At 39.4% G+C, this 24,738-nt stretch overlaps 1 protein-coding gene and 1 non-coding gene across 6 annotated transcripts in view; both read left to right on the top strand.

Annotated features, from left to right (window-relative positions):
* MTA3 (metastasis associated 1 family member 3) overlaps positions 1-24,738 on the top strand; it is a 225,305-nt gene that overhangs the window by 61,027 nt on the left and 139,540 nt on the right. The gene's annotated exons all lie outside the window — the stretch shown is intronic.
* Positions 17,826-17,898, top strand: TRNAK-CUU. The gene has a single exon. It is a non-coding gene; the product is annotated as a tRNA-Lys (tRNA).

The following is a 24,738-nucleotide window of genomic DNA, read 5'->3' as shown; positions in this document are numbered from 1 at the left end:
GGATGCCAGATTACTTCGTGAGGTAGTATTTGTGTACTTCTCTCATGATGTCCATAATGTATTGTTTCCTGTGTCTCATTTTTTTAAACACTTTACTTTGAAATAACTTTTACAGAAAAATTATTAAAAACATTACCAAGAAATCCCATATATTCTCCACCCAGATTCCCAAAATGTTAACATTTTACTCTTTGCTCTATTATATCTATATACGTACTAGTTTTTTTGAGCCATTTACGTTGACGACATATTTCGCCTAATTCCTAAAGATACTTCAGTGTATATCTTTTAAAAACAAGCAGATTTTCTTACCTAACCAAGCATGATAATACTCTAATCTGTAGACTAGGTTTTGCAAAATTTCCTACTAATGCCTTTTAAAGCGAAAAATAAAAATAGAATTTTTTTTTAAAGAATTATTTTTTTGTAATTTCTTCAACTAGCATGGGGCTTGAATTCAGAACTCTGAGATCAGGAGTCACATGCTGTATTGACTGAGCCTATCAGGCTCAGAGTTTTTAAGGTATCTTTTTGTAATGTTATTAATCATTGATTGATGATTGCCTAGATTAATTCATTAAAGTTGTGAAAATTATGCTTTCTATCATAATTCTATCATCCCCTCATTTTTATTTGTTTGTTTGTTTATTTATAATTTATTTTGAGAAAGAGTACAGAGAGAGACAGAATCCTAAGCAGGCTCCATGCTGTCAGCGCAGAGTCTGATGTAGGGCTTGATCCCACGAACCATGAGATCATGACCTGAGCCAAAATCAAGAGTTGGATGCTTAACTGACTGAGCCACCTAGGTGCCCCTCATCCCCTAATTTATTGGCATAGACTATTTCTGTGAAGAGAATTTTCCCTGTGTCAGCTATCATGTTAATCTTCAGGTTCAGATCTTCTAGGAAAGGCAGGTTGAATTAAAGTCTTGATGTGCTTTTTCCTTTTTTCAGTTATTACCAGTTTTCAAAAATAATGAGGTGATTCCTGGTATCCTGCAAAGAGAATGGTTCTTGGATCATTTTGAAATGATCTTTGTAGTCTTTGTTATGTTACTTGCTTTTTTGATATGATAAGATGTTCCAGGCTCATCTTTTAAATTTCTTGCCCCAGACCTCATCTCTGGAGCCCTGGTTCCTTTTACTGGGAAATGGTCTTAGTGACCATAGTCTGAGCATTAAGGGAGAGACTCTTTGAGAGAGGGCGGTGCTATATCTAGATTACCATGTACTTTTAACAGATTGGATATTTGATGATAGTATATTTATAAGGATGAAAAGAAGTCAGACTATAGTCTTATTACCAATTCTTTCCTTAGGTAATTTCACTAAAAGCCAGAGTACATACTTTAAAAAGCATTTCTATTAGAAAAGGAATTTTGTTTTAAAAAAAAATAGTTTCAGATGGACACGGTTCTTAGGACTGTTGGAATTTTCAAAAATGAAATTCATTGGTATTCTTGATAACTTTTTTATATTTTATATAGCGTTATATTCTTTACAGTTTTAGATTTTTTTGACATATTGTATACTTCTTTTTTATTTATTTATTTATTATTATTTTTTAATGTTTATTTTTGAGACAGAGAGAGACAGAGCATGAACGGGGGAAGGGCAGAGAGAGAGGGAGACACAGAATCAGAAGCAGGCTCCAGGCTCTGAGCCATCAGCCCAGAGCCTGACGCGGGGCTTGAACTCACAGACCGCAAGATCGTGACCTGAGCCGAAGTCGGACGCTTAACCGACTGAGCCACCCAGGCGCCCCTGTATACTTCTTTTTTAAAGCGTTAGTTTTTTTTTTTTTTAATGTTTTATTTATTTTTGAGAGAGAGAGAGAGAGAGAGAGAGGGAGAGAATGAGTGGGAGAGGGCCAGAGAGAGAGGGGGACAGAGGATCTGAAGCAGGTTTTGTGCTGACAGCAGTGAACCCGAGGTGGGGCTCAGCTCACAAACCTTGAGATCATGACCTGAGCTGAAGTCAGATGTTCAACCCACTGAGCCACCCCAGTGCCCCAACACATCGTATACTTTTATATTGTGATTCTTAAAATGCAAAGCTATAGAAAGTTAAATTTTATGTCACCTTTCTTTTTATTTAAACTGTTTGGCAGAAGGTAAAGTGTTTACTGTACTTATCGCTCTGCTCTCTTCCTTCCTTAGAATTTTCTTCCCAGCTTTTCCATTGTTATGTCACTTACTGTGGGCTGAAGTTGGGACACAGGGAAGTGAGTGAAAATAGTTATTTTCTGATGAATGCTCATTCTGTTTACTCCTGTGTTTCCACTACAATAAGCATACACTTGGAGCTCTGTGAAGGCAGAAAAGGAAAGAAGATGGGAATTTATATTTATTCCAACTCAAAATTATAAAACCAGGATTAGCTCTTGGAGAGAACTGGAAAGAGGCTGATCCTACCTACCTTAAGTCATGTTCCTATTGTCACCATGTTGTTAATAATTCTTGGCATTTTTGTGTTACTGTTTTGAGTAGAATCAGAAAGTAGTGTTGACATTTTTTTTCTTTTTTTTGGCATTCTTTTTTTCCTTTTAGATTTATTACTATTATTTCTTTTAGTAATCTCTATACCCACTGTGGGGTTTGAACTGTGACCCTGAGATCAAGAGTCACATATTCTTCTGACTGAGCCAGCCAGGTGCCCCTTGACATTATTCTTAAAATTTTAAATAATGAGACATTTCAGGATGTGGTAATCTTATTAGTCGATAAGGTTATAGATTTGTTACAGGTAAAAGGTGACGTGACTTCTATACCCAGTTCTTATCTCATCCCGGTCTGAGTCATGGTCTCATAAAATGTTTTGGTGTCAAAGGGCGTATTGGGAACTTAATTTTTTTTAAAGATTTTTGTAGTACGTGATTTATAATTATTAAAAAGATATAGAATGTTTATTATATTTTATAGGTATTTTGGACTTAAGTAGGATTTTATAAAAAGAATTGCACCTCTTTTTAAAAGATTTGTAACCAGTAATCACAACTGATCGTTAAAATACTGAAACCGATTGTTTTGAATATATCTGCATTGTCCTTTCCAGCTTTCTTTCCTGGTCTTAGCACACAGTTTGTACCTTCTGAGTGCTCAATGTTAAGTTCTTTACTGTTGGGAACCTGGCCTTGATCATTTTTTGAGGCTTCATGTGTCTTATTCATTACATTTGTTGATATAAATATTTGTGGCTTTAAACTCAGCAGCGAGGGGAACAGATCTGAACAGCCAGACTATCAGTCATTTTGTTTTAGCATCTTGGTTGGCTGAAAAGAATCTGTGAGGGTTTTCAAATGTGGTCCCCAAATTCTTTGACATTCCTTCCATTGTTAGATGGGGTCTCTGTCATTGTGTGGTGTGACAGTGTGGTGGAAGTAATGCTATGTGACTCCCAAGGCTAAGTTAAGTCATAAAAGGCCGTGCAGCTTCTGCCTGGTTCCCTTGGAATGTTTGCTCTCAGGATACTCCTGGTGGGAAGTCAGCCACCATACTGTGAGAAGGCCAAGCCACATGGAGAGGCTATGGATAGATGCCATGGTTGACAGCCCTAGCTGAGAGCCCAGGTGGTAGACTCGTGGCTGAAGGAGCCAGTTGATCTGGCCTCACCCATTTGAGTTCCTGTTCAGGCCCTGGTCATTGTGAAGCAAAAGCAAGACTGTTGTGCTGTGTCCGAATTCCTTACCCACTGAACTTGTGAGCAAAATATAATAGCCGTTGTCTTGTGCCATCGAGTTTTAGGGTGATTTGTAACTCCACAATAGTTAACTGGAACAGGATCATAATAGATTGTCTTTTTTTTTAAATTTTTTTTTTATAACGTTTATTTATTTTTGAGACAGAGAGAGACAGAGCACGAACGGGGGAGGGGCAGAGAGAGAGGGAGACACAGAATCGGAAGCAGGCTCCAGGCTCTGAGCCATCAGCCCAGAGCCCGACGCGGGGCTCGAACCCATGGACCGTGAGATCATGACCTGAGCCGAAGTCGGACGCTTAACTGACTGAGCCACCCAGGCGCCCCTAGATTTTCTTTTTTTGTGTAATTTCGATGACAGTTTAAGGTCAATATCAAAGTTTATGACTGTTTACTAAAAATATTTAATGAACTATTAGTTTTCTTTAAGTAAACCTTGTTTTCTTTTGATACATTGACTTACACTGAATATTTTCCTCTTACTTAATTTTTGGCCACAGTGAGCACAAGTCGGGAAAAATACCCTCTTTATTATTCTGATGTGAAATTCATCGATAGTATAACTTATAATGTAAACAACAAAACTAACAATATTATGTTCTAACTGATATATAAAGTAAAAAACTTAAAATAATAGATTATAATAATGGAATATGTAATGTAATAAGATCATACATACTGTATTTCAGTCTGTGTAAATAGTGGGGCATGACTATAGTGGAAGACCGTGGAATTACGAAATGTCTGCATGCATGCATGGTATTGCTAGCAATGCAGCAGTTATAGATTAGACTGAAATGTTATTTATTTATTTATTTATTTATTTATTTATTTATTTATTAAATGAGAAAGTCTGGTGAGTCTTGGAACTCCAAATAGTTGTTTTTTTTTTTTAACGTTTATTTATTTTTGAGACAGAGAGAGACAGAGCACGAATGGGGGAGGGTCAGAGAGAGGGAGACACAGAATCTGAAACAGGCTCCAGGCTCCGAGCTGTCAGCACAGAGCCCGACTCGGGGCTCGAACTCACGGACCGTGAGATCGTGACCTGAGCCGAAGTCGGCCACTTAACCGACTGAGCCACCCAGGCGCCCCGGGACTGAAATGTTATATTAGGAACTCTGGAGACTTTTCAGAATGGTGCTCTTGGTAAGTTCTGAACACCACAAAGTCGTCTCTGTTTTTATATGATGCCTGCATTCCTGGAAAATTCAGTTATATTAAAACCGCATCCAAAATACTTCTTTCTCATCCGTAAAGTGGAGTTCACCCTAGTTTCCAGTAACAGAGTCATGTCTTTCGCCTGTATAAACGTTCAGAGGGACATTGAAAGTCGTGTGAATCAGTGCTCTGGTACTGGACTGCCTTTTGCTATATACTGCATATCTATCAGGTGTCTAACGTTCTTGTTGTAATAGTTTCAGATGTACAACATAGTGATTTGACAGTTCTATTATATAGCATTATGCTATGCTTTCCTTGATAAGTGTGGCTCCCATCTGTCACCATACAACACTGTTACAGTATTACTGACTATATGCCCTATGCTGTACTTTTCAGCCTCATGGCTTTTTAATTTTATAACTGGAGAATTGTACCTCTTAATCCCCTTCACCTATTTTGCCCTTCTTCCCCTACTGGCAACCCACCAGTTCTTGGTATTTATGAGTTTGGTTTTTTGTTTGTTCATTTATTTGTTTTGTTTTTTAGATTCCACATATGAGTGAAATCGTACGGTATTTATCTCTCACTCAGTATTATACCCTGTAGGTCCACCCGTGTTGTCACAAATGGCAAGATTTTATTCTTTTTTTATGGCTGTTTCATTCTTTTTTAATATTCCATTTGTGTGTGTGTGTGTGTGTGTGTGTGTGTGTGTATTACGTCTTTATCCAGTCATCTATCAGCAGACACTTGGGCTGCTTCTGTATTTTAGCTATTGTAAATAATGCTGCAGTAAATATAGGAGTTCCTGTATCTTTTTGAATTCGTGTTTTCCTTTTTTGGAAATACCCAGTAGTGACTTATCAATTCACATATATATATTTCTTTTTTTTAATTTTTTGAGGAGCCTCCATACTGTTTTCCACAGTGGCTGTACCAATTTACATTCCCACCAGTGGTGCATGAGGGTTCCCTTTTCTCCACATCCTTGCCAACACTTGTTATTTGTCTTTCTGATACTAACCATTCTGACAGGTGTGAGGTGATACCTCATTGTAGTTTTGAAATATATTTCCCTGATGATGAGCCATGTTGAGCATCTTTTTATGTGTCTGGCCATCTGTATGTCTTCTTTGGAAAAATGTCTCTTCAAATCCTCTGCTCATTTTTATATGGCTTTTGTTTTTTTGGTGTTGAATTTTACGTCTAACATTCTTTTACACATGAAATATTATTACCACTCCCGTTGTGGTACCCTCCCCCCCCAACCCCTGCCTCTAACCAACCCTTTCCAAAGGACTTCTTAGGTTGTAGACTAGTACCTGTTGAAGAACCACTGCACTAAACTCCGTGTCATAGAATAAAAACTGTGTCTTTTTGACTTAATGTATGGGCTAACATTTACCATAAGGCTGAGAACATAGAAGTGAAGTTACTTGGTATGTACAGATTTAAAAAAATTCTGGCTCAGTTGGTAGAGCATGTGTACTCCTGATCCTGGGGTTGTGAGTTCAGGCCTCATGATGGGCATAGAGCTTACTTAAAAAAAAAACTTAGGGGCGCCTGGGTGGCTCAGTCGGTTAAGCGTCCAACTTCAGCTCAGGTCACGATCTTGCGGTCCGTGAGTTCGAGCCCTGCGTTGGGCTCTGGGCTGATGGCTCAGAGCCTGGAGCCTGCTTCCGATTCTGTGTCTCCCTCTCTCTCTGCCCCTCCCCCATTCATGCTCTGTCTCTCTCTGTCTCAAAAATAAATAAAAAACCTTAAAAAAAATTAAAAAAAAAAACTTAATTTTTCCTCAATTCCCGAAAATTAGAGATTAAAGGTCCTTTTTTTTTTTTTAATTTTTTTTTAACGTTTATTTTATTTTTGAGACAGAGAGAGAAAGAACATGAACGGGGGAGGGGCAGAGAGAGAGGGAGACACAGAATTGGAAACAGGCTCCGGGCTCTGAGCCATCAGCCCAGAGCCCGACGCGGGGCTCGAACTCACGGACCGTGAGATCGTGACCTGAGCTGAAGTCGGACGCTTAACCGACTGAGCCACCCAGACGCCCCAGAGATTAAAGTTTCAAGGAATAAAAAAGTTAAAATTATTTATACTATGCTAAGATTGATACTGCCTTGACCTGGAATTTAAGGGAGAATTTGGGAATACCTAGCAAAATTAAAACTCAGTATTTCCATTACTGGATACTAATCATAGGCAAGTACTCAAGGAAATGTGCCTTTGTAATAGCAAAAAGTGAGAGATACCTAAGTGTCCAGCAATAGGGTACTAAACTAAACAAACTTTGTTTACTGCACATATTCTGGAATCCCTTCAGCCATTCAAATGAAAACACACTTACACATGTCAACATAGACAGATGGCACAATATATAGTTGAACTAATAATGATATGAATATGTAAGTTTTAACCCCAGGTTTGAAACATTTGTGAAAAGGCAAAATTTATAGATATTCGTGTGTGAATTTCTACATACATATATATTTATGTGTATAAGTGTTGATCCTACGTAACACATACAGTTATAAATGAAGAATCAGAATAAGAACGTGTTTTGGGGAAGTTAAAAATGCCTGTTGAAATAAAAGAATGACTAGAAGGACTGAATGATAAAGACACTGATGGATTTAAATAATGAGAATAAATGAAAGGGGGCACCTGAGCAGCTTAGTCTGTTGAGCATCCTACTCTTGAGGTCTGTCAGGTTATGATCTCACGGTTTCTGGGATTGAGCCCCACGTCAGTCTCCGTGCTGATAGCACAGAGCCTGCTTGGGATTCTCTCTCTTCTCTCTCTCCTCTTTCTCTGCCCCTCTTCTTGCATGCACACACACTCTCTCTCTTTCTACATAAATAATAAACATTAAAAATCAAAATAAATGAAAGAAATAAAATAAATGAAAAGGAGAAATTATTAAAAAGAATTACATTTCCCCAGAATTAAGGGACAGTCTTTAGATTGAATGAAAAAAAAAAAGTTGCAGATACTTCATTTCAGAACACCAAAGAAAAACTGAGGATCCTGTAAAGTTTAAGAAGTTAAAAAAAGGTGCCCAACCTTTGTTGCCAAACAGCCAATCTTTTGATTTTGGCTCAGGTCATGATCTCGTGGTTTGGGAGATCAAGTCCCACGTTGGGCTCTGCTCTCACAGTACAGAACCTGCTTGGGATTCTTTCTTTCCCTCTGCCCCTTTCCTACACTTCCACATATGTGTGCATTCACTTTCAAAATAAATATTAAAAAAAAAAGAAAGTTACCAATAAAAGAATGAGGATTATATTTCTTAGTAGAAGAGCAAATTATTTAAAGTTGAGAATTCAATAACAGTATGAGTGATCCAATAAAGGTATTTTTTAGTATACAAATATCTAATTTAGGAATAAAAGTTTATATTATCAGATCATTAGACACAGAGCAGTGAGGTGGGGCCGCATGGGTGGCTCAGTCAGTTGAGTCTTGATTCTTGGTTTTGGCTCAGGTCACAATCTCATGGTTTGAGCCCCACATCAGGCTTTGCACTGACAATGCGGAGCCTGCTTGGGATTCTCTCTCTCCCTCTCTCTCATCCCCTCCCCTGCTTGCACACTCTCTCTCAAAATAAATAAACATTTTAAAAAAAAACAGCAGGAGGGGGCGCCTGAGTGGTTCAGTCGGTTGTGCATCTGACTCTTGATTTCGGCTCAGGTCATGATCTCACAGCTTGTGAGTTCGAGCACCACATCTGGCTCCACGCTGACAGTGTGGAGCCTGCTTGGCAGTCTGTCTTTCCCCGCCCCTGTCTCTGCCCCCTCTCTCTCTGTCCCCCTGCTTGCATGCTCACTGTCTCAAAATAAAATAAGTATACTTTAAAAGCATAAATAGAGTAGGGAAATACAAGTCTTTTCTGAGGGAAGGGGAAGATAATAGGTATTCGGTTATATTTCTTTTTTTCTTTTTTTTATTATTATTATTTTTTAATTTTTTAACGTTTATTTATTATTGAGAGACAGAGAGACACAGAGCATGAGCAGTGGAGGGGCAGAGAGAGAGAGAGAGAGAGAGAGAGACACACAGAATCTGAAGCAGGCTCCAGGCTCTGAGCTGTCAGCACAGAGCCCGACGCGGGGCTTGAACTCATGGACCGCGAGATCATGACCTGAGCCGAAGTCGGTCGCTTAACCGACTGAGCCACCCAGGTGCCCCTATATTTCTTTTTTTAAAGTTTATTTATTTATTTTTAATTTTTCTATGTTTATTTTGGGGGAGTGGGTGTGAGTGGGGGAGGGGGAGACACAGAATCCGAAGCAGGCTCCAGGCTCATCTGTCACCACAGAGCCTGATGTGGGGCTTGAACTCACGGACTGTGAGATCATGACCTGAGCTGAAGTCAGATGCTTAACCCACTGAGCCACCCAAGCATCCCTAAGTTTAGTCATTTTGAGAGAAAGAGAAAGTGTGCATGCGTGCGCAAGTTGGGGAGGGGCAGAGAGAGAGAGAGGGAGAGAGGATCCCCACTGTCAGTGCAGACCCCGATGTGGGGCTTGAACTCAAGAACTGCAAGATCATGACCTGAACTGAAGTCCAAATGCTTAACTGACTGAGCCATCCAGTTGCCCCTCTTTCTTTTTCTTTCTTTCTTTTCTTTAATGTTTATTTATTTATTTTTTTAAATGATTATTTATTTTTGAGAGAGAAAGACAGAGCATGAGTGGGTTAGGAGCAGAGAGAGAGGGAGACACAGAATCCAAAGCATGCTCCAGGCTCTGAGCCATCAGCACAGAGCCCAACGCGGGGTTCGAACTCACAAAGCATGAGATCATGACCTGAGCCGAAGTTGGACGCCTAACCAACTGAGCCACCCAGGCGCCCCTTTAATGTTTTTTTTTTTTCAACGTTTTTTTTTTTTTTTTAATTTATTTTTGGGACAGAGAGAGACAGAGCATGAACGGGGGAGGGGCAGAGAGAGGGAGACACAAAATCGGAAACAGGCTCCAGGCTCCGAGCCATCAGCCCAGAGCCTGACGCGGGGCTCGAACTCACGGACCGCGAGATCGTGACCTGGCTGAAGTCGGACGCTTAACCGACTGTGCCACCCAGGCGCCCCTTAATGTTTATTTTTGAGAGAGAGATGAGAGGGAACATACCAGGAGCAGGGGAGGAGCAGAGAGAGGGGCAGACACAGAATCCAAAGCAGGCTCCATGCTGTCAGTGCAAAGCCCAACATGGGGCTTGAACCCATGAGCCGAGACGCAAGATCATGACATGAGCCAAAGTCAGATGCTCAACCAACCAACTGAGCCACCTAGGTGCCCCTCAGTTATGTTGAGTAATAGATTACTATATTCATTATATCTTGATTTAAGGATAACCAATGGAAAAATACATTGATTTTACTTCATTTGTGTTACTAGATTAATAGATGAATTTAAAATGGTCCCAAATAGGCCCCAACTCAAGAGAAGATGGATAAAGAACAATAAGGTAAATAAATACAAGATGGCCAAAATGAGGCCACACATATCAAATGACAAAAAATGTGAGTGGGATAAATTGTCCTGTTAAAAGACAGACTGTTATTCATAACATTCATCTATAAATGAGGCCCAAAGAAAACCTTTTAACAAATACCAAAAATAGGAATGCACAAGTAACATTCTGTCTACAAGGCAATGAAGTAAACAACAATAAAAGGATAACAAGCCATGTGAGTATCCAATTTAGAAATTTAAAAAACATGCTTATAGCCAACTTTTGTGCTAAAGGAGAAATAAAATCTTCAGTAGCAAGTGATTCCAAGATGAATGACAATGAAAGTACTATATCTTAAAAACCTGTAGGATGAGGCCAGAGTGACACTCCAAAGAAAATTTAAAGACTTCAGGGGTGCCTGGGTGACTCACTTGGTTAATGGTCTGACCCTGATTCTGGCTTTGGTCATGATTCCATGGTTTGTGGGATCGAGCCCTGCTTCCAGCTCTGCGCTGACAGTATGGAGCCTACTTGGGATTTTATCTCTCTCTCTCTCTGTCTCTCCCCATCCCTCTGTCCCTCCTCTGCTCACTCTCTTTCTCAAAATTAATAAATTGAAAAAAAGAAAGAAAGAAAGAAAGAAAATTTGAAGACTGAAAGCACACCTTGAAAAAAATGACTGGAAGTAATTATTAAAGCCAGGCATTGAGATAGAAGAGAAAAAGAAAATCCAAAAGAGGGAAGGAATTATTAAATATAAAAGCAACAATTAATGAAACAGGAGAAAATGTAGAAGTTGTAAATTCAGTAGCTTGTTCTTGAAAATAGTATTCAATGTTGTAAATGTTTAAATTTCTCCCAGATATATCTATAAGATTGATGGAATTCCAGTCAAAATCCTAATAGAACTTTATATGGACCTTGGCAAAGTGATGCTATCATACGCTGGGAAGAAAACAAAGAATGGAGAGGGAAAAAGTCGGGTTTGTTTTCTTTCGTGTTTTCTAGTAAATCCTTTTTAAAAAAAAATCGAGGTAATTTATTATTTTTTAAAGTAATCTCTATGCCTACCCAGGGCGCCTCGGTGGCTCAGTTGGTTGAGCATCTGACTTTGGCTCGGGTCATAATCTGGTGGTTTGTGGGGTTCGAGCCCCGCAGAGAGAGAGGGACAGAGAGTCCCAAGTGACTCCGCACTGTCAGCACGGAACCTGATGGGAGGCTCAATCCCACAAATGTGAGATCATGACCTGAGCTGAAGTCAAGAGTCCAACACTTAACTGACTGAGCCACCCTAGTTTATACATTTTTTAATCCTTTTATTTTTAATCTGGAGTGTCATATCTCTTTAATCCACTTACAGCTGGATTAGTTTTGTTTTCATTTTTTGGTCTCCTTAAACCCATTCCCAGGGTCTCTAACTTCAGTAAGGATATTTAATTCTTTTGTATTTAATCATATTTTATTTTAACTCCTGTGTGTGTTTTCTCCCTCCTTCCTTGCCTTGTATTGGTTTTATCAAATTTTCTTCTTTTTAGGAAAGAATTCATCCTATTTGTAGTCTTGTAATACTTGCCTTCACATTTTTTTTGTTTCTTCACGTTTTATTTTACTTGTTAAAAATTTGTTTTTGAAAGGTAATATTTGAATATGGGCTAACATTTAAAGGGTACCAAAGTATAGTGTAAAAACTCCCCACATCAAGTCTCCAAAGCCCTAAATCTCCCCCACAGATCATCATTGTTACTAGTTTCTGGTGTCTTTTCTAGAGAAAAGTCAATGTATATAGAAGGAAGTAGTATATATGTGTATACATGCATTTTCCCAACTTTTTTTTTTTAAACAAAAACGATGGCACAGTATAGTGGTTTTTATGTTTTTTGCTCTCAAAATTATTTCCCTTAATTATTTAAAAAAACCTTTACTCTCCTGTACACTGTAAAGTTGACATCTTTTTTTTTTTTATTTATTTTGAGAGAGAGAGGTAGAGAAAGAGGAACAGAAGGAGAGAGAGAGAGTGAGAGTCCCACGCAGTCTCTGCAGCGCAGAGCCTGATGGGCTCGAACTCACAAACTGTGAGATCGTGCCTGAGCCAAAATCAAGAGTTGGATGCCCAACTGACAGAGTCATGCAGTTGTCCCTGTAAAGTTGACATATAATTGTTGTATACTGTTGGTGGGAATGTAAAGTGGTACAGCCACTGTGAAAAACAGTATGGAGATTCCTTAAAAATTTAAAAATAGAAATACCATATAATCCAGTAGTACTGCCTACGTCCCCAAGGAAAGCAAAAACACTAATTCAAAAAGATATATGCACCCCAATGTTTATTGCAGCATTATTTATGATAGCCAAGATAACACACAACACATGTGCACGCACCCCCCCCACGCACACATAGGAATATTATGCAGCCTTAAAAAAGGATGAGATCATGCCATTTGTGACGACATGGATGGAGCTAGTGAGTATTATGCTAAGTGAAATGTTAAAGACAAATACCATGTGATTTCACTCATATGGGAATCTTAAAAACAAAAAACAAACAAAAAGCAGAACCAGAGCTATAAATATAGAGGAAAAAACTGATGGTTGTCAGAAGTGGGTGGGGGTGGAGAGATGAGTAAAATTAGTGAAGGGGAGTGGGAGATGCAGGCTTCCAGTTATGGAATGAATACATCATGGGAATAAAAGACAGCAGAAGGAATATAGTCAGTGATATTGTAATTGGTTGTATGGTGATGGATGATAACTACATTTGTGGTGAACACAGCCTAATGTAAAACTTGTCAAATCACTATATTGTACACCTGAAACTAATGTACCATTGTGTGCCGATTTTATTCAAATAAAAAAAAATGAAAAAAATAGAAACTCGATATCTAAAGCTTAAAATAGTTGTGGAGGTGCCTGGCTGGCTCAGTGGCTCAGTAGAGCATGTGCCTCTTGATCTCAGGGTTGTGAGTTCAAGCCCCATGATGGGTGTAGAGCTTACTTAAATTAAAATAGTCGCAAAGATGTAATATTTCGTATGTTGTAAACAGTGATGTTTAAAAATAAATTGTTATATCACACTTTAAAGTATTCTGGTAGAGGGGCACCTGGGTGGCTCAGTTAGTTAAGCGACTGACTTCTGCTAAGGTCATGATCTTGCGGTTCCTGAGCGTGAGCCCCACATTGAGCTCTGTGCTGTCAGTGCGGAGCCTGCTTTGGATCCTTCTCTGCCCCTCCCTGTCTGTCTGTCTGTCTGTCTGTCTGTCTCTCTCTGTCTCACTCACTTACTCTAAAAAAATAAACAATAAATAAAGTATTCCAGTGGAAGAGAAATAATGTAACAATTTGCCCACCATCACAGGTTAAAAATAGGGAGAACCAGTTCTCTTCTAACAGTTTGAAATTTTATGTGATCCTTTTTTTTCCTTGAGCTCCTTTCCATTTTGTTTTCTCCACAGAATTTTAGCCTAATGTATTTTATGCATGAAAGTTTTATTCATCATCATATCCTTCTCTGCAACAAAATGTGTAAATAAAAATTAAAAACATTTATATTTCCTGCGTTCATAAGGCTCAGAGTCTTAATTTCTTTTGGATTTATTATAGTACTAGTATTATTAAAAATATGATAATTATTACACATAAAAATACATTTTTACCGGAAATCATCTCTTAACAAGATAGATGGGGTTTCCTCTCACTCCCAATTAGTTAATGAATGCTTGTGTAAATGTAACTCATTGCTAGAATGAGACAGGGTTTGGCATTTTCTCTTTGTGATTTTTGGATTTATAGATGTAGCTTTTGACAAAATGTTTTCATGTAAGTTATTAGATGAGAATGGTGGAGTTTTGCTCATTTATTCATTTTTCGAATGTACTTTGAGCTCCTACTATGTTCTGGACTCTTCTAAGCTCCAGGGATAAGCAGTGAACAAAGCAACAGAAATCTCTGTCCTCAGAGCTTACAAGTGTCTCTTTCTTGGTTCTTCTGAGTTGTATGTGAAAAATCATATAGCAGATTTTCATCAAAAGTGATTTTTAATAATGGTTTAGTAGCTGACAATTCAATTAGGTCCTCCTTCAGTTTTGCTGAAAGAAGAGAATTTGAAACCACCAGACCTGGAAGAGGTTTATTAACCAGTGATTAGAGTCCTTCGTGGTCTCATTTTCTGAGAAGCACAGTAACACCAACAACACCTAACAAATGACTGTTAATTGTACTTCTTACTCTTTTATCTGTTGGAAATTGTATCAGTTGTAGGTTTTATAGGTATATATACAGAGAAACAGAACCAGTTATTTGTAGATTTTATACATATACATATACACATACACACACACACACACGCATACATACCTCCTGTGTACTTACTCACACACACCTATATAATTTCCAACTGGTTATGTAAATCATAAATAGATTTATTGCAAGTAATTGGCTTATATGATTGTAGAGGCTGGAAATCCTGACTGGTAGGCTGGTTGGTGGAATCTCTTCCTCAGAGCAATACAGTTTTGCTCATGAGGACTTTCACCTGTTTAGATGAGGCCCACCCAGATTATTGAGGACACTCTCTTTTGCTTAGATTCAGCTGATGTTAATCACATCTACCAAATATTTTGGGAGCAACACCTAGATTATATTTCGAATGAGAGCAATGGTTATCCTAGCCAATTTGAGACAAAAAATTAACCATCATAGGGACCTCATTTAAGTTTTTAAAAAATGTTTATTTTTAAGAGCTAGAGAGCCAGCAGGGGAGGGGCAGAGAGAGAGGGAGACACAGAATCCAAAGCAAGCTTCAGGCTCTGAGCTGTCAGCACAGAACCCAGTGAGAGGCTCAAACTTAAGGACGGTGAGATCATGAACTGAGCTGAAGTCAGACCTTAGCTGCCCACCCAGGCCCCCCAGGACCTTATTTAAACTAATATATTCAGAAATGTTTGAGGAAGTTGAAATAATGTTCATTTAAATACACATTTACATTTTAGGGGTGCCTGGGTGGCTCAGTTGGTTAAGTGTCTTGACTCTTGATTTCGGCTCAGATCATGATCCTGGAGTTTGTGAAATCGAGCCCCATGTTGGGCTCTGTGATGACAGCATGGAGCCTGCTTGGGATTCTCTCTCTCCCTCTCTGCCCCTCCCCTACTCATGTGCTCTCTCTCAAAAATAAATAAATAAACATTAAAAAAAAACAATAATAAATAAATAAACCTTTTCATTTTAAATTTATGTCTGGGAAAATTATGAATTTTATGTATATACTTAAAATATATTTAAATATATGTAAATTGATATTTATTAAATATATTTTCATCAGATTGTTGGAACTACAGATTTCATTTATTCAATCCTGGAAAATGATCACCAGTAAACCTTAATGGTCAAGCCAGTCTTCATTGACAAACTAGGCAGCTAAATCACACTGACTTTTTTGGAATCTCTTTTTTTGTGGTTTTAGTGAGTACTATGCATATCCAAGGCAGCCATTTCCTTCTGATTTCTAAGATAGACTTTTGAGAATGCTTGGAGTCTTGCTGTGATGGTCTTGTAAGTTTTTACACTCCTTGTTTTCTTCTTTTCTTTTTTGTTTGTTTTTAAATAGGCTCTATAACCAACATGGGGCTTGAACTCAGGACCGTGGGATTAAGAGACCCTGGGATTAAGAGTCGATGCTCTACTGACTGAGCTAGCCTGGCACCTGTTTTTTTGTTTTGTTTTGTTTTCTTGGGACTGTTTTCTCAGGTGTGATTTTTTTTTTTTAATGTCTTAAAAAATTATTTTGTAGTGAAGTATAGTGGACATGTTATTTAAAAAAATTTTTTTTAATGTTTATTTATTTTTGAGACAGAGAGAGAGACAGAGTGTGAGCAGGAGAAAGCCAGAGAGAGGGGGACACACAGAATCCGAAGCAGGCTCTAGGCTCTGAGCTGTCAGCACAGAGCCCAGTGTGGGGCTCAAACCCACGAACTGTGAGGTTATGACCTGAGCCAAAGTTAGATGCTTAACCGACTGAGCCACCTCGGCACCCCATCTTTTTGAAGTGTATTTATTTTGAGAGAGAGCACTAGAGTGGGAAGGGCAGAGAGAGAGAGAGAGAGAGAGAGAGAGCAAGAGATAATTCCAAGCAGACTCCACGATGTCAGTGCAGAACCCGATGCAGAGCTCGAGCTAATGGCCATGAGATTATAATGTGAGCTGAGATCAAGAGTTGGATGCTTAACCTACTGAGGCACCTAGGTGCCCTGGGGTGATGGTATTTTTTGACCACCATTCAGTTGGGGAGGGACAGAGGGAGAGAGAGAATCTCAAGCAGGCTCCATACCCAGTGTGGAGAAATCAAGAGTCAGATGCTTAACCGACCAAGCCACTCAGGCGCCCCCAAAAGTGAAGTCTTTAAATGGAAATTGTTCATTATCAATTTGGTAGGGAGACATGAAGTGCCATAGTCTTTTTTTTTTTTTTTTAATTTTTTTTTAATGTTTTATTTATTTTTGAGAGAGAGAGAGACAGAGCATGAATGGGGGAGGGTCAGAGAGAGAGGGAGACACAGAATCCGAAACAGGCTCCAGGCTCTGAGCTGTCAGCACAGAGCCTGACGCGGGGCTCGAACTCACGGACCGTGAGATCATGACCTGAGCCGAAGTCGGACGCTTAACCGACTGAGCCACCCAGGTGCCCCATGAAGTGCCATAGTCTTAAATATTTCTGAATCCATAACATCCCAATACCCAAATACCCCAATGCTAATACTACACTTCTTTTGTAACTGAAATATGTATAAGACATAAAACCCACTGTGTGTGTTTCTGATGTTTTGGTTAAAGTGGCTTCTTAGAGATTATATTGTGTGTTTGTTTGGTTTTTACTCTCCGGGGTTGTGTTTCACTGTAAGGTTGAAGGTGGTAGAGAGATAAGAGGGTCGTGGAAATGAGAAAAGAAGGGTCAGCCAGATGCCTATACCTTGTGCTAGTTCTCAGGCAGAACAGGAACTAGTATCTGAGGAAGTTGATCTAAAAATTGGTCTCCTGGAGGCGCCTGGGTGGCTCAGTTTTTTTGTGAGACAGCCCTTTGTCAGGCTCTGCACTGACAGTGTGGAGACTGCTTGGGATCCTCTCTTGTGCTGTCTCTCTGATCCTCCCCCTGCTTGCATGCATGCAGGCCCGCTCTCTCTCAAAATCAATAAACATTTTATTTATTTATTTATTTATTTTTTTAAATTTTTTTTTTTAACGTTTTTATTTATTTTTGAGACAGAGAGAGACAGAGCATGAACGGGGGAGGGGCAGAGAGAGAGGGAGACACAGAATCGGAAGCAGGCTCCAGGCTCTGAGCCATCAGCCCAGAGCCTGATGCGGGGCTCGAACTCGCGGACTGCGAGATCGTGACCTGAGCCGAAGTCAGACGTTTAACCGACTGAGCCACCCAGGCGCCCCAAATCAATAAACATTTTAAAAAGTAAATGAAAATTGATCTCCTAAAAATAAAAATAAAAATTGATCTCTTTAGGGGGGTGCCTGGTTGGCTCAGTTGGTAGAGCATGTGACTCTTGATCTCAGGGTCATGAGTTCAAGCCCCACATTGGGCCTATAGCTTATTAAAAATATCAGTCAGGTTGCATGGGTATAGTTGGGTAAGTATCTAACTGACTCTTGATTTTGGTTCGGGTCATGATCTCATAGTTCATGGGTTGGATCCCTGTGTTGGGATGTGTGCTGGCTGTGGGGAGTCTGCTTGGGATTCTCTAACTCTGTCTCTGCCCCTCCCCTGCTCATGCACACGTTCTTTCTCAAAATAAATAAACTTAAAAAAAAAAATCTTCATCGCTTAAAAAAAAATCAGCTTCCTTAAACCTGTGTTTCTGTGTCCCATGGAATGTCTTCATGTACTCACAGAGGGGTTCAAGTTCACCTTTTGAAGACTTCTGATGCACTGTATTACTTTTCCTGGCCCTTGCTTTTTTTCTCATTTATCTTGGAGATCCTTCCATATTATTAGTTTCTTTTACTGACTGCATTGTATTCCACAGTTTGTACTATAATTTGACCCCTATATACTGGTGGAGGACTGGGTTTATCATCCTTTACTGTTCCACAATTCTGCAGAGTGCATATCATTTAGTGCATGTATGAACAGAGTATCTGTATTTAGGATAGATTCCTAGAATCACAATTGTGGGGTCTCAAGGTTGTACATTGTAATTTTGATAAACATTGCCAAATTGCCTGCCTCAGATAGGGTACCAGTTTATACCTACCATCAGTGAATGAGTGCCTAATCCCTTTCACCCTTACCAATACGTTTACTATCAGGCCTTTTTTTTAAGTTTATTTACTTTTGAGGCGGGGAGGAGGGGCAGAGAGAGAGGGAGAGATAGAATCCCAAGCAGGCTCCGCACTGTCAGCGCAGAGCCCAATGTGGGGCTTAAACACAAACTGAGATCGTGACCTGAGCTGAAACCAAGAGTAGTATGCCCAACCGACTGAGCCATCCAGGTGCTCCTACTATCATATCAGGCTTTTGATCCTTACTAATCTAATAGGTAAAAAAAAATGATACCTTGGTATAGTTTTATTTTACATTTCTTACAATAGCGTGGCTTTTTTATAGAGGCCACCTTATATTTCCTTTTCTGTTTAAACCTTTTGCCTGTTTTCTATTAAGTTTTGTTAAAATAATTTGTAATGGGAAAATCTTTAAGTCAATAAAGGAAAAAACCAGATATCCTTACATTTAAACGGACGCGGTTAACCCTATACTTTCCCACCAGTTATTCTCCCCTTAGAATAAGGAAAAACATTGAGCGTACATTGTCTTCCTTGTCCTCTACCTTCCAGTGTTGACATTATACAGCATTTTGTTCCGGAATTAAAAAAAATTTTTTTTTTTTTTAACGTTTATTTATTTTGAGACAGAGAGAGACAGAGCATGAACGGGGGAGGGTCAGAGAGAGGGAGACACAGAATCTGAAACAGGCTCCAGGCTCTGAGCTGTCAGCACAGAGCCCAGTGTGGGGCTCGAACTCACGGACCGTGAGATCATGACCTGAGTCAAAGTCGGCCGCTCAACCGACTGAGCCACCCAGGCGCCCCTGTTCTGGAATTTTAGAGTTAAGTAGTGATGACTTAGTAACAGCACATCGTACCAGACACTGTTCTCAGTACTTATTACATATAAGTCCATCTTACATTACATAGCTGCTTTTTAAGGTTTATATCTTCGTTTTACTCATTTGTTCTCTTGCTACTGTTTCTTGTATCCAAGTTATCTTTATTTTTGAATTACATTTGTGTTTTGCTTTGCTGAAATGTGTCGCTATCAAAGTTTTTTTCAGCAAGCGTCTGTGGGTGGTGAACTTTCTAAATCTTTGCCTGCCTTAAAATGTCTCTATTTTACCATCACACTTGAATGCTAGTTTGGCTTTTTATAGAATTCTAGGTTCAAAATAGTTTCCTCTCAGAACTTTGGAGCAATTGCCTCATTGTCTTCTGGAATTCAGTGTTGTTGATAAGAAGTCTGATGTCAGTCTGATTCTCACTCTTTTGTAGGTAACATGTTTTGTCCTCTGGAAGCTTTTCTCCTTTAGAATTGGTGTTCTGAAATTTTACCAGACTATGTCTACATGTTGGACTTGCTTCAGTAACCATTTTGTTTATTTTTGGTAAATATGTTGAAGTGAGGGAGGACCTTTATTTTGTTTTCAGCTCAGGAGTGTTTTCATCTAAGATTACTGTTTCTGTGTTGTTCTTTATTTATTTTAGTAATTTTATTATATTTTAAATTTTTATTTTTTTTTAATTTTTTTTAATGTTTTATTTATATTTGAGAAAGAGCATGAGTGGGGAAGGGGCAGAGAGAGACGGAGACAGAATCTGAAGCAGGCTCCAGGCTCTGAGCTGTCAGCACAGAGCCCGATGTGGGGCTTGAACTCATGAACCACGAGATCATGACCTGAGCCGAAGTCAGATGCTTAACCTACTGAGCCACTCAGGCGCCCCTTAAAATTTTTATTTTTGAGAGAGAGAGCGCAAGCAGGGTAGGGGCAGAGAGAGAGGGAGACAGAGGATCTGAAGCAGGCTCTGCGCTGTCAGCAGAGAGTCTGATGCGGTGCTTGAACTCATGAACCATGAGATCATGCGAGAGTCAAAGTCGGACACTTGACCGACTAAGCCACCCAGGTGTCCCTGTGTTGTCCTTCTGTTCTCTCTGTTCTCTTTATAGAATTCCTAGTAACAGAAGTTGGTCATTTCTGTTCACTTGGTGTCATTCTTTTATTTCTTAGCCCTTTTGTGTGGCTTATTTGGAGAATTCTGTGATATAATACTTTGGTGACTTATTTCATCAACAGCTGTGTCTATTTTGTGATTCGTTCAGCCCATTTGTCGAATTTGTAGAGTTGACCCTTGAGTTGTGCAGGGGTGTGGGGTGCCAATCCTCTGCACAGTAAAATGTCCGTGTATAACTTTTGACTCTCCAAAAACTCAACTACTAATAGCCTGTTGTTGACTGGAAGGTTTACTGATAACATAAACAGTCAATTAACATTTTGTATGCTATACATATTGTATGTTGTCTCCTTACAATAAAGTAAGCTAGAGAAAAAAAATGTTATTAAGTGTATCATAAGGAACAGAAAATACATTTATATTCTGTTTTTATTGAAACAAATCCACTTATAAGTGGACCCCTGCACATCAAGCCCATGATGTTCAAGAGCCAGCTGTGCTCGGAAGAGGAATACCAAAGAGAGAAGGGAAAATACGATAGAAAGTTACCCTGGCTGGGTGCCTGGGTGGCTCAGTCGGTTGAGTGTCCTACTTCGGTTCAGGTCACGATCTCAGGTTAGTGGGTTCTGTGCTGGCAGTGCAGAGCCTGCTTGGGATTCCCTCTGTTTCCCTCTCTGTCCCTCTCCGACACCTATCACACCCTCTCTCAAAGTAAATAGATAAAATTAAGGAAAAGAAAAAAAAAGATGGGGTACCTGGGGCCTCAGTCGGGTAAGCGTTTGACTTTGGCTCAGGTCACGATCTCATGGTTCATGGGTTCTAGCCCCACATTAGGCTCTGGGCTGACAAGCTCTGAACCTGGAGCCTGCTTTGGATTCTGTGTCTCCCTCTTTCTCTGCCCCTCCCCCATGTTCGTTTCTCTCTCTCTCTCTCTCTCTCTCTCTCTCTCCTTCTCAAAAATAAACATTAAAAAAGAAAAGAAATTACCCTGGCATTTGAAGAACTTTTTCTTCATTCCAGTTTTTGTACTTTGACCACAAATTTTATTAGCAGGGATAAGGCTAAACATATTCGAATTCTAGATGTCTGTTGTATTTTCTTAGGAAGTTTGACATTATGAGAGTATAGCGCATAGGTCTGTTGCTTCTTAGTCTAGTCTGTTACGTGTGTAGATACGTTGATGTCAGCCTGACATTCTCCTTTTCTGAATCCAGGGCCAAATATGGCAAATCTGAGACACCGAGCCCTAACTCTGCCCCTGGAGACCCTTCTTAGTCCTTTCCAAGCAGCTACTACCAGTTGATTGGAGTTGGCACAAAAATCTATTTTTTGTTACAGCATTAAAAGTAATAAATGTTCATTTATAAGGACATTTTTCTCTTGCTGTTTAAAATGTTTTTATTTTGGGGAATGACATTTTATAATTAGCAGTTATGGCAAGTTTGTGTCTCATTAACCAGATTATTATCAACTGTAAATATTACCGAGGCTTATTATTTGGCAAGTTAATTATGTTTTATGATACACATTTTCTTATTGATCCGTTACTTTGAATGTTAATGGCTGCTATTATCTTTTTAAACTTCCCTTTTTAAAAAAAAAAAGTTTATTTATTTATTTTGAGAGAGAGGGAGTGCGCATTCAATTACAAGCAGGGAAGGGGCAGAGAGAGAGAGTCCCAGACAGGCTCCTCACCCATCGTGGGGCCTGACTCGGGGCTTGAACTTGCCAACCGTGAGATTATGATCTGAGCTAAAATCAGGAGTTGGATGCTCAACTGACTGAGCCACCCAGCTGCCCCTAAACAAAGCTCTTAGCCTAAACAAAGCTAGTACTTTATTAATACTTTAAAATTGATGTCACATTGTTTATTGATTATTAAGTGAGGCATTCCAATAGTTAGATTTTGTTAAGCTTCTTTAAAGGTTTGTTTTAGCTTCAACTTAATTTGTAGACTCCTGTTTTGTATTTTCATATGACTAATTGAATGAAAATAATTTTTGTAGTCAGTAGCTAATCTAAAATTTTCCACAGATTACTTTTTAAATTGTTTCATTGAGCATTGAGGTACAGTAATAACACACTGAATTCTGTAGCTTCCTATTGCCACCTGTGTTTCTATTAGTGCTTTTACCTGTGTGTGTGTGTGTGTGTGTGTGTGTGTGTGCACGTAGCCTGTATTTAGAATTGCTCAAAGTATGTTTTCATTTTGCATTTCAAACTATAGAATTTTAGACCTGGAAGGAAGGACCTTATTATACGTAATCTGTTCAAACTGTACTTTGTGGCTAAGTCCTTGACCCAAGGTTACCTAGACAGACCAATATTCTGTCCTCTGATTGCTGCTTTTCTGTTTTATTTATCTCTTTTTTAAAATTTACTTTGGAGAAGGTAAATATGGCTATACCTCATTTTATGTTTGTCCAGTTTGGCTGTGTAGAAAAACAAGTTTTGGAGCCAGACATGGATATTAATGTTGATTTTGTCATGTGCCTTGGGCAGATTAATCAATCATTTTGAGCCTTAGTGTCTTCCTCTTTACAAGGCGCTTACTAATACTTTCTACCTTGTTACCTACCCTCCTTGTCTTGAGAGTTATGTGGAATACAATGAATAAAGTACCTAGCAAATCATGAGGTATGCAGAAAACAGTGCTTTTTATATCAGTCGGAATCATTTGAGAGAAACAGAAACCAGCCTACATATGATCTATTACTGGGAATTAGGTGCTTATGAAATAATGGAAAGACTGAAGGTCGTATCCTAGGCTCGGCCCCAGGAGGACTCCCGTAACAGTTCAGAGAACTGACCCATGTGGGAAGCTGCTCCCTCTGAAGCTTTCCCTGCAGCTAAGCTGGCAGCATGCTTTTTCAGTTGTCCTGCAGAGCCAGGAAAGTGGAAGTTGGCAGTGGTCACCTGAAGCCTCAGTCCAAGATTGTAGAGGTCATATCCAGAAGCTGTTGACGCTCACTCCTTTCATGACACCTGAGAATGGACGTTGCTGCATCAAAGCTTCACTTTTTCAGCTTTCCTGGCTAACTGCTAAGGGTCTCAGGAAGGTGACCCCAGCCTCATTGGGCTCATAGCCTCTCAATACCTTTTATGCCAGTTCCTTGCACAACTTTTTGTGTGTGGGAAACTAGGAATTCGTTTTAAGCTTTCAGATCTCTCCAAAGGGAAGGAATGAAGTTGAGAAAATCCAAATATTTACTGCGGTGGCATTTTGATAGATGATCGTGATGGTGGTAGATAAGGATTATTATTGCTGTGTTTGGTATACCTTATTCAGGATTATACATCAAGCAAGTGAGTGACATTCTAGAACTAGAATTGGAAATCCCAAATCCATTCCTTCTTAGTGGGCCATGCTCCTTCCAATATCTTGTTCTTACTCCTTCAGTAAATAATCAAGTGTCTATTCTTGGTGCTAGGTATGTTAACAGTGACCAGACACTATTCTGTGCTCTGAAATCTGAAAGCCTTTTGTCCTGGGGTCACAGGCACGTGGTGTTTTAACACGGTGTAGTAAGTGCTGTGGCAGAGGTGAAATACCTAGGAAGGACACCTGACCCCTGTTGGGGGGTTTCTAAAGTGATACCACATGCTTTTAGGAAATGGTCATTCACAAGTTTGAGTACCCTGGTCACCTATACATTTTACAAAAGAGTAAAGAGAATTGTATCATGACAATTTTGGTTAAGAATGGGACGGTATAGATGGGAAAGTCTTCTTGCAGAGAGGCGGAGAGAATACTTAGGAAAATCCTCTTGGATCTGGCCAGTTCTGTTGCCGAGCTGAGGTGAGAGGCATCTTTGATGGCAGCTTCTGCCTTCACCCATTTATCGTAAGGCTTTCAGGGGCCATATTCCTTCCCTTACGAGCCAAGTAGGCATCGTGGCACAACACAGATTCCAGACCTAGAGTCCAGATAGTCTCTATTCTTTTCCTCTGTTACCTTGTTTTTTTCATCCAAGATATAAGAAGGGCTCTTGGCTTTATTCTATGTGTTTAATAAACAACACTTTAAGGCATTATAGAGAGCTGGTGGGCTTAAAACATTTTCTCTTTTCATACTTAACGTTTCCCCTTTCAGGGCTATAGTGCACAGGTCCCATTATGTCATAAAAAGTATAAGATGAATAGAAGAGTGTGGGTGGGTGTACAGTGAAGAGCAGCAGTGTGCCCCTTGCACGTTTGGGAAG

Source organism: Panthera tigris, chromosome A3 (genome assembly GCF_018350195.1).
Source record: "Panthera tigris isolate Pti1 chromosome A3, P.tigris_Pti1_mat1.1, whole genome shotgun sequence".
NCBI classification, from domain to species: Eukaryota; Metazoa; Chordata; class Mammalia; order Carnivora; family Felidae; genus Panthera; species Panthera tigris.
This window is presented reverse-complemented; position numbering and strand designations above follow the sequence as displayed.